Source organism: Octopus bimaculoides, chromosome 10 (assembly GCF_001194135.2).
Source record: "Octopus bimaculoides isolate UCB-OBI-ISO-001 chromosome 10, ASM119413v2, whole genome shotgun sequence".
In the NCBI taxonomy this organism is placed as follows: Eukaryota; Metazoa; Mollusca; class Cephalopoda; order Octopoda; family Octopodidae; genus Octopus; species Octopus bimaculoides.
Genome location: NC_068990.1, coordinates 34,156,761 through 34,167,352, shown reverse-complemented (window position 1 = coordinate 34,167,352; position 10,592 = coordinate 34,156,761). Strand labels below are relative to the sequence as shown.

The window sequence follows — 10,592 nt, the reverse complement described above, 5'->3', positions numbered from 1 at the left end:
TCTACAATGTGGTGCATAAATTGTCAAGTAAATGAGACACATCTTTGCCTCCACTGATTCACTTGCAAAGTGTTGAGTAAAATTATTTCGTTGCAGACCTCCTTTGGGTCTTTTTATTATCACTGCGACACACATAGTCCCCAGTTGGTAACATTGATTTCAAGGTCCTCCTAGATGAGAGACTGGCATTCCACTTAATGTCTATGTTCCATGCTGGCATGGATTGGAGAGTTATTAATGTAGAAATATGGTATCGTAGCTACTAACAGTTGAGGGTTGCATAGTCTAGACAGCGTTTTTAGATTTCATTATTCTCTTTAACCCGGGCAAAGCCGGGTATTTCTGCTAGTAACATATATACGAGGGTAGGTCAAAAAGTATATAGAATATATAGAAATTTACTGAAGTTTCATTTCAACAGAAGGACGTATTTTTGTAACTACATTCAAATTCTCCAAGTAGAAAGGAAGAATACAAATAACCATTTTGACTTAGCCATACAGGCTAAAGTCAAAATGTTCTTTGTATTCTTCCTTTATACTTGGAAAGTTTAAATGTAGTTACAAAAATATGTCCTTCTGTTGAAATGTAATTTCAGTAAATTTCTATACCTTTGTGCAGCTGAGGATTTCTCAGCATTTTACATTTGATGTAATTTTCACATTGCTTAAATAAATGGTCACATGAAACATGGATATCCTTGCTTCAGCATGGCCACAGCTCATGAGCTGAAACTAGATAAGATGATATATATATAAATATATATATATACTATTTACTCTTTTACTTGTTTCAGTCATTTGACTGTGGCCATGCTGGAACACAGCCTTTTAGTTGAGCAAATCGACCACAGGACTTATTCTTTCTAAACCTAGTACTTATTCTTTTGCTGAACAACTAAGTTACAGGGACGTAAACACACCAGCATCGGTTGTCAAGCGATGGTGGGAGACAAACATATACACACACACACACATATATATACGATGGGCTTCTTTCAGTTTCCGTCTACCAAATCCACGCACAAGGCTTTGGTTGGCCTGAGGGTATAGTAGAAGACACTTGCACAAGGTGCCATGCAGTGGGACTGAACCCGGAACCATGTGGTTCGTAAGCAAGCTACTTACCACACAGCCACTTCTACGCCTATATATATATATCATCATCATCATCATCATCGTTTAACGTCCGCTTTCCATGCTAGCATGGGTTGGACGATTTGACTGAGGACTGGTGAAACCGGATGGCAACACCAGGCTCCAATCTAATTTGGCAGAGTTTCTACAGCTGGATGCCCTTCCTAACGCCAACCACTCAGAGTGTAGTCTCACATATATATATATATGTGTGTGTGTGTTTGTGTTTTCCTGACTTGGTATCCCATACTTGCTATAAATGTACATCAATATCAGACAAGTATGCCATTCATTTGCAATCATTTGTGAAATCATGTCCAGCCATTGTGTTGTTCATGTTTGAAGGACTGGAGAAAATGTTAGTTTATTTGGAAACAGCCAAGGATTGGTGACAAGAAAGGCGCCCAGCTGTGGAACATTAGCTTCAAGGAATTTCACCTGTTTGATGAAAGCACGGAAATGTGGATGTGAAATGACAACAAAGACGATGGTGATATGTTATTGAGAACAGTAACTTTCAGTTTATAAACTCATTTCATTATACATCCTTAAAGATATATATATATATATATATATATACACACATAAAAAATACATATCAACATCAAAAAGTGAAAAATACGTAAACACACGAGAGACAAGTACAGGATAAAATACCAAAACATACACAATAAGTACAGGACATCACCAATGGTTGCGTGAAGGCACATGGCTCAGTGGTTAGAACATTGGGCTCACAATCATGAGGTAGTGAGTTTGATTCCCGGACCGGGCTGTGTGGTGTGTTCTTGAGCAAGACACTTAATTTCGCATTGCTCCAGTTCACTCAGCTGTAGAAATGAGTTGCGGCATCACTGGTGCTGAGCTGTATTGGCCTTTGCCTTTCCCTTGGATAACATTGGCGTGGAGAGGGGAGACTGGTATGCATGGGCGAGTGTTGGTCTTCCATAAACAACTTTGCCCAGACTTGAACCTGAGAAGGTAACTTTCTAGGCAACAATCCCATGGCTATTCATGACCAAAGTCTTTAACTTTATATAACCAATCAATACTATTTTTGTGCATTCAAGCAATTTGTTTAATTATCAAGAGTGCACAACAACTAATTAAGTAATTGGGGCTATGACTTTATGACTGTGTGAATTAAACATACATAAAGAATGGGCCTCAAATGTACCAGATAAATGATATATGTAGCATTAATTACAACTTTCTGTGGTGCTTGTTTGTCTAGATAGTTTTGGTAACTATTCATGTTGTCAGCCACTGTTGAACTAAATACAATGTACATTTGGGTTTACATGTTTTTCCACGCTGGCATGGGTTGGATGAAACCTGATGAGACAGTACTTCCTATAGATGCGCTTCCTGTCATTAAACTTTAACTGTTTTCCAAGTAAGGTATTCTTTTCTCATTCCATTGATCATCACGTCAATAACTGAAACTGGTAAAACTATAATAAATGTAAAGAAAAATGCCATTGCTTACTTTGGAGGACAAGGGGAACAATATTTACACACATGTATGCAAATACACACACACACACACAAATGCACATGATAGGCTTTTCAATTGCTGTCTACCATTTCATTCATCTAACCATGTATTGTCATCAACATCATCTCTATTTAATGTTTGTTTTCTATGCTGGCAAGGATTGGATGGTTCAACAGGAATTGGCAAGGCAGAAGACTGCACCAAATCCTGCTGCCAGCTTTGACATGGTTTCTATGGCTGGATGCCCTTCCTAACCCAATGTGTGTGTGTGTGTGTGTGTGTGTATGTATATATATATATATATATATATATATATATATATATATTATATATATATTTAAAATTTTAAGCACTACAGTGTGTGTATTTGCCTGTATGTATTTGTGTGCATGTATGCATGCGCATATATGTGTATGTATACAAACATACTCATTCTTTTTTTTTTTCCTTGTGTATTTCTAACATGTGATATAATTCCAAACTAAAAAATAATGCAAGAAAATAGTTAAACCATTGGAAAAGTACTCTAATTAAGATATTGGAGCATTCTTTTTTTTCTTTCTGTTCCTTATAAAGAGATTTAATATTTTGCCATTTGGAGTATTCTAAATGTATGTGTTAACATGATGTTATGGACTATGAAGTTGTTGAATTTTAAAAAGTGGGCTAACACGCGTGTTCACGTACGTATGCATGCATCTATGTATGTACGTGTGTCGGTGTTAAAACGGAGGTAGCTGATGAAGTAGAATGTTCTCTATGTGGCTTGTGTGTTTTCTCGTCTCTGTTTTGTTTGCAATGTCCTGTACCCAGATATGCACCTATAGATACAGGTGGATGTCGGTATGCACATACCTGTACGTATATATGCATATACTCATTTACTATTTGTTTTATATATTTATATATATATATATATATATATATACCGTAAATCCTAGAGTATAGTCTACCCTTGAGCATAATACGCAGGGGATTTTTAGGGGGCTGTACCTCAGAAAAACCTAAGCCTTGTGTATAATACGAACCCCTTCTCTAACTTGAGTCAAGGAGGTCTATGTAACGTCCTTGGTTTGTAATCGTATATACGGTTACGTCCTTTATTATTATTGTATATATAACATAACGCAAACATGAAGCTTTTTTGTGCACTTTGTTTGCAGAAAATAAAGAAATAACAGTACTAACGTCAGTGAAAAATAAATATTAAGTAAATTGCCTTTACATATTTATGACTTAGAAAATTTTGCTTAGAAAATATTTTTCATTTTTAACCTCGTATATAGTACGCACTAGAAATTTTGACCATTAAATTTTGGGGAAAAAGTGCGGATTATACTCGAAGATTTACGGTATATACTAAGTGATACCCCAAAATGCCCAACATTTTATCATGGGACTCAGGGATCGATATTCAAACTACATTAATTTCAGATACTCGTATAAAGCATTATATAGAATGCTATGACTGGGGAGTCAAGCTGTAACATGGTAATAAGAGACAGAAAACCAATTTAATGATGTTTCCAAAGTTTAAGGCGGCGAACTGGCAGAATCGTTAGCACAGTGAACAAAATGCTTAGTGGTATTTCGTCTCTACGTTCTGAGTTCAAATTCCGCCGAGGTCGGTTTTAGCTTCCATCCTTTTGGAGTCGATAAAATAAGCACCGGTTGAGCACCCCCATCCCCAAATTGCTGGCCTTGTGCCAAAATTTGAAACCAATATTTCCTGAATTTCATTATGCACATTTCAATTATCTTTCACGGATGATTTTCATCAGATGAAAAATATCCAAATATTAACCCGGTCGACAATACTTGCCTTATATAACAAAGAATCATGCTCAAACAAAGCAGAAACAATTTCAGGAGTAATTAGGTAATTTTTAATAGATGAAAGCAGTTATTATACGCTAGTCAAGGAGAAACCTTAAAAAATATAGAGAGAAAAAATATAAACAAGCGTTGATAATGTGTGTGTGTGTCCAATAGAGTCTGACGAGTCGCCTACAATGCTAAGTGCCCTATAGATGTGAAACCATTGGTCATTCTATGACCAAGCATATATCTAATTTCATGTAAATACATTACTGCACTAGCGTTTAGAATGTGCTTCTTACGTAAAATGTGGATTTTTGATCCACTGGCGTTATATATATATATATATATATATATATATATATATGGGAGAATTTACGAAAAAAACAACAGACGAAGACAGGTGGTGTAAACAACAAATGGATGTATTAGTTTAACGTTCGGGAATAGAGAGTCTTTGACGTTTCGAGCTACGCTCTTTAACTGAAAGGAACACAGAAAGAAACAAGGAGCGAAAAAAAAATGGAGAGAAACAAGGGGGAAAAAATGAGAAAAAAAATATGTATATATATAAATGGAAAATTAAAACAGCAAAAACAATAATAAACCCCTGTAAATAAAATACAGAGATGAAGAAACAAAAACGACATAAGAAAATAACAGTAAAAACCAAAATAAAGGTGAGTAGATGATGAATGATAAAAAATAAGTGGTATAAAACAAGATGAGTCAAAACGAAACCAACAGATAAGTAAAAAAGAAAGCAACGTGTAAAGAATAACAGATTATTGAAAACAAAGAACAAAAACTACAGCATTGAGTTGTATCAAATGCACGAAATGTAGTGACAACACAATACATACTGCAGCATTTCGGATATTAATTTACTTACTGAAAGGTGACATTTCACTCTACCGATACATTTGAAACACCACATGCTTAGATCTATACATTACAAATTTTTTTCTTAGTATCTCTTTATTCGCCATGTTACAGATCGACCAGAAGCAAATCAGTTCTATAAATGTTTCCCCGGTGAAACATTGCAAGCAAGCTTGCTAGTAATGATACACTAATAGAATGAACCTAAACCCAATAAAAACATTTGTTGTGGTTTTTTCTTTCTCCCATCTTTTTTCCTTGTCTTTCTTTTGTAAAATATATTCCTGTTCATATTTTGAATAAGCTATTTTTAAGATTATACTTGTAGGTGATTGTGGGCTTAGTAAAAAAAATTTCTTAAATTATAATAGGTGATATGATTCGGTTGGGGGGGAGTTCTCTGTTAAGCTTCTTTTATATTGAAGTACCTGTAGACATGTCATGTGACTATGACGTCATTTTAATATGGCGATGTAAATTGGATAGACTTGGCAAGTTAGAATTAATTATCGGTTTCCTATACAAGAATCCTATCAATAATTGTTTCGCGAAGAACCAAACGCTAAGACTTATGTTAGAATACAATAGCAAAAAAGCTGAAATTAAAAAAAAATTAAATCTAAAAACAAAAACAAAAAAAAAAGACAATAAATAATCGTTTCTGCTGAGGACACAAAGCCTGAAATTTGAAGGCAGGGGACTAGTCGATTACATCGACTTAGTGCTTCACTGGTACTTGATTTATCGACTCCAAGAGGATGAAAGGCAAAGTCGACCTCGGCAGAATTTGAACTCAGAATGTGGAGACGGATGAAATACTGCTAGGCATTTCGTTCAGCGTGCTAACGATTATTTTCTACTCCAAGCACAAGGATGAAAGGCAAAGTCGACCTCGACGGAATTTGAACTCAGAACATAAAGACAGACACAATACCGGTAAGCATTTCGCAAATTTTTTATTTCCCACAAGAGGACAACAAAGAGGGGACAGTACAATTTGATATTGGGTCAGATTTAACGTATGAATTAACACAAAAATGAATTTTAAAATTTTACGTAAATATAAATAGTTCGGATGATAACATATACAGGACAATATTACAGAATAGAGTGGAGAAACGGGATATGCTCGGACCCTACGAGCCCCGCCTTACCACTGATGCTTTAAGTTTATCCTGCGTTGTATTCATGCGGTCCCATCTATACGCAACATTCGTGCGACATTCTTCCATCGATCTTGAAACATTTTCGTGGACAGGCATTTTCTCTCTAACCCTATTTTCCTTCTTAGGATGAAGGTGAAGAAATTCACCAAGCCAGGGCCAGAGATAAAAGTGCCTTTTATTAACCCTTTCACTCGCGTCTTCCAAATCACCTCTCTCGCAATTGCAATTTCTATGAGAAAGCAATTCTTACCTTCTTTCGATAGAAAATCCTGTGGGTCAATTTTTCTACTGATTCAGTCGATAGCTGTACTCTTCCAGTAATTGACAACAATTGTTCGGCATAAACCCACATATATGACACTTCCGAACACTGAACAATAGCGTGCGGGACAGTTTCCCTGTCCCGCCCACATCTTGGACAGGTAGGGCTCCTCAGTAACATTGCCATGCCAAAAATTTTTTAAAGTTATCCAGTGTCTTCGGCCCGAATGTACGTTGGAACAGATTGGCCAGCTGGTTATCATCGAGACCTAGGGCTTCCCCCAAGGCATCGTCACATTTCGCTTCTACGAACCCTCTATAGAAGAATGTGGTAGAACCACTACCACAGGCATTGCCCGAGAGATGGAATATCCGGAGAGCCTTACGACACTCCGTAAAGCATGCATCTAACTTCGATCTACGATAGAACCAGGTTTCCAGTTCACCGAAACAAGTGAACTTGGGAAACATCTGTTTCGCCAGTGGAGACCACACTCGATCACCATCCAGATGGAGCCACAGATGCTTCAACCTCAGCGCGTGCCTGCGCATCATCAGCCAAGGCATCCTTAACCCACCCTTTAACGGTTGTTGGCAGCAAATAGAGCGTCTAACAAGAGGATTCGAGCCCTTCCACAAGAAGCAGAAGAGCTGTCTTTCCAGCCTGCTCAACCACGAATCAGGGCAGGGAACGACGGTTAGGCGGTAGGTGATGACCGATGCGATGAACACATTGGCCACCTCCTTCCTCCCTTTCAGAGATAGCCACTGCCAAGACCAGGTCTTGGCTATGTGGGCCACCCTTCTCGCTACCTCGTCCCAGTTCTTCTCTGTTCGGAGACCTGGTCCAAACCGGACTCCTAGCAACTTAATCGGACCCTCCGTCCAACGTCCCAAGGCGCTGTCAAGAGGCATCGACTTGCCTTTCCAGGTGCCGAGCTGCAAGCCGTCTGACTTTTCACGATTAACCTTTGCTCCTGCCACCGTCTCGTATTCCTCAATGGCTTTGCCTACCCTCTGTAGGTGATCCATTTCGGTTACGATGTGGTGATGTCGTCCGCGTACGCTGAAACCGATTCTCCACAACTTGTCTGTCTCGGAATGTCGCTCAATTCCCGCAGTAATGGCTCAAGAGTTATTTGGGCCGTCTCCACCTTACGGGTAGGACAGTTTGCCCGAATGTGGCCCTTCTCTCCACATTCGAAGCACCGGGGTTTTCTTCCCTCCACCATTGCCCGTAAGGTGGTTTCTTCTCCGAGGTGTATATTTTCCATGATCTTTTCCAGGGTCTGTGGCACCGCTTGGATGGTGACCTCGAGGCCTTGCCCCTTCCAGTTCTGCTGGTGGAATTTTGAGGCCTCTAATATCGTTATTTCTTCTTCGAGCCCCATTAGTACGGCTACGAGTTCATTTCTGGCAGGATCTCTTCTGTTGTGATTATTGATGTGCGCCTTCCTAAGTATGTTAGCAGCAACACAATGTCTGTGGTTCTCAAAGGTTGCACTGAGTGTGTTTTGGCCTTCTCTTCGCTTTTGAAATAAACTACTACATTGGCAAAGCGTTTCCCTCTGGTCAGGTATTCTATGTCCTGCCAGATTGCAGGCATTTTTGTATTTCTTCTTTTGGTGCTTTGTCGAGTTTCTTTTCCTTTATTACCAGTTTTAAATACGACTTTTTTTTTTTTTTGCGGTTTCCTCTTTGATTTCACTCGGGAGGGTGGCTTTTACGTCGTACTCCTCCTTCGAAAACATGTTTTGGTGCTGCATTTGCATACTTCGATCTACACATAAATTTTCTTTTTTCACTCCAGCCGCAGCTGCAAAATTTATCTTTATCTGGCGGTTCAACAAGTTTGTCTGCTGTTGGCATACTTAACATTTCACAGTTGTTTTTTTTACTCTGCAGAGGAAGTATTCATTTTAAACAAAATTTAACAAGATTTGTGGGAATACGCAACAAAAATGGATAATTCCCCACCTCACAGAGGGGTATAAAAGTTCACACTGTCGGCCATACACAGAACGCTATTAATAACAACACAAGGAAAGAATTCAGATACAACAATTTCAACTATACCTACAAGCAAAAAAAAAAAAACACCACAGAATTATTCTCAATTATTCACAAGTCACAATACCGATTTCTTTATTAGGCATAAAGCCCCAAACACAGATGGGGACACCACAAGGACAGACAAGACCACAGTGGGGACAAAAAACTTAAAATGAATGTAAATGAAATGAAAGTTATATAAAAATGAAAAAGGACGCATGGGGCCCACTCTCATGCAGTACCATTTAAACCGTTATATGTACTATTTACAATTGTTCTTTTTTTTTTCCTTTAATTTCATACTTTTTTTGTCTTTAGTAGAACTTCATTAGTGGTTCGATATCTCTTAAATCCACCACGGTGGCAACTCTTTAAATTCCACCTCCACTCCTGGCAGGTAAATGTTATCTCCACACCTCTTTCAATTTTCTGTAGTTTTCCTCTTCTATCAATATTGCCTTCATATCCTCCGCGTAGACGTATGAAGGCACCTCCACTCTTACTATTGAGTGTAACTTGATTATCTTTTTCTCTGTTTCAACATTTTTGGGGTACGTTACATAATACCATACTCCCTCTCCTCCTCGTATCTTCTTTCCTTTCTCTTGGACTTTTGGTTCTCTCTTTTCTTCCTCCATAAATAGTCTCTCCATCTCACCTTCATACAGTTGGGTTTCCGACTCTTTCTCCACTGGTAACTCCACTTTCTTTTTACTTCCTACTGCCCTCCTTCACAGTTTCTTTTCTCACCTCTTCTCTCTCCTGTTTTTGCTCCTCTGGCGGAGAACGCATTCCTCTGCTCCTCCTCCTTTTTTTTTAACCATAGTGAATCCCTTCTCCGCTTCTTTTACTGTTTATGTTGCCTTGCCCTATACTACCTGGTCCACACTCTACTGTCTCTCCTCCTGTTCTGTTTGTAGCTTTCTTTGGGTGCACCGTGCCTTCATGTGGCCCCTTTCTCCACATGTGAAACACACTGGTGGCCTACCCTCCACAATAGCTCTCAGCTTCACATCTTCTAGCAGCACAATCTCATCCACCACACTATTCAAGTCCTCTGTTGTTGCCTGAATCGTTAATTCGATACTATATCCCCAGTAATCTAACTTCTGGGTCCTTGTAGCCTTCAGAATCTTCCCATCTTTCATATTATACGTTATGGCTGTCATCAGCCATTCTTCTTTCAATTCGGGTGGTACCTTACCCACTCGCACCTTGGCCACACGTTTGCCGCAGTACGAAGGCAACATCACCCATTTGTCTGTCCTTATTGCCTCTGTGGAGTGCTTTATTGCTTCCTCCTCCGTTGTGAAGCGCACCTCCACAGTGGCGTATCTTATCTCTCTCGTAATGTATGTTGTAAATCGCCTCAACCAACATTCTAAAAGTAGCGAAAGGTCTGGCCTAAAAACAACACTGAAGGAGATAGAAAAAAGTCTGCAACAATCCTATGCAGATAAAGAAGCCTGAGTTATAAAAAGCATTGTCAAAGGCCTTCGTTCATTATGCCAAAGAAACAGCCTCAGTACGCTGCAAAATAGGACCCCTCTTCCAAAAGGATGGCTTCCTCAGACAGTTCAACCAAGATCAGTGAGGTACTGAATGACCAGTTCAAAAATGCATTTTTTTAAAAATAATTACCTCGGATTCCTAGGTTTTAGTTTACGAATATGCTAAGCAAAAAATATATATACTTTTTGAAAATTTTACCCCACCCCCAAACATCACCTCCTCAAATTTTAAATTTTAAACTTTTTTTAGAATTTTTTTTTTCAGTCT

The 10,592-nt window shown here is 38.6% G+C and overlaps 1 protein-coding gene and 1 long non-coding RNA gene across 2 annotated transcripts in view; one reads left to right on the top strand and one right to left on the bottom strand.

Annotated features, from left to right (window-relative positions):
- LOC106877315 (cytosolic carboxypeptidase 6-like) overlaps positions 1 to 10,592 on the top strand; it is a 511,794-nt gene that overhangs the window by 10,893 nt on the left and 490,309 nt on the right. The gene's annotated exons all lie outside the window — the stretch shown is intronic.
- Positions 1,980 to 5,850, bottom strand: LOC128248891 (uncharacterized). Its single transcript, XR_008265036.1, has 2 exons — positions 5,345 to 5,850; positions 1,980 to 2,590 (listed from the first exon to the last, which is right to left on the bottom strand). It is a non-coding gene; the product is annotated as an uncharacterized LOC128248891 (long non-coding RNA).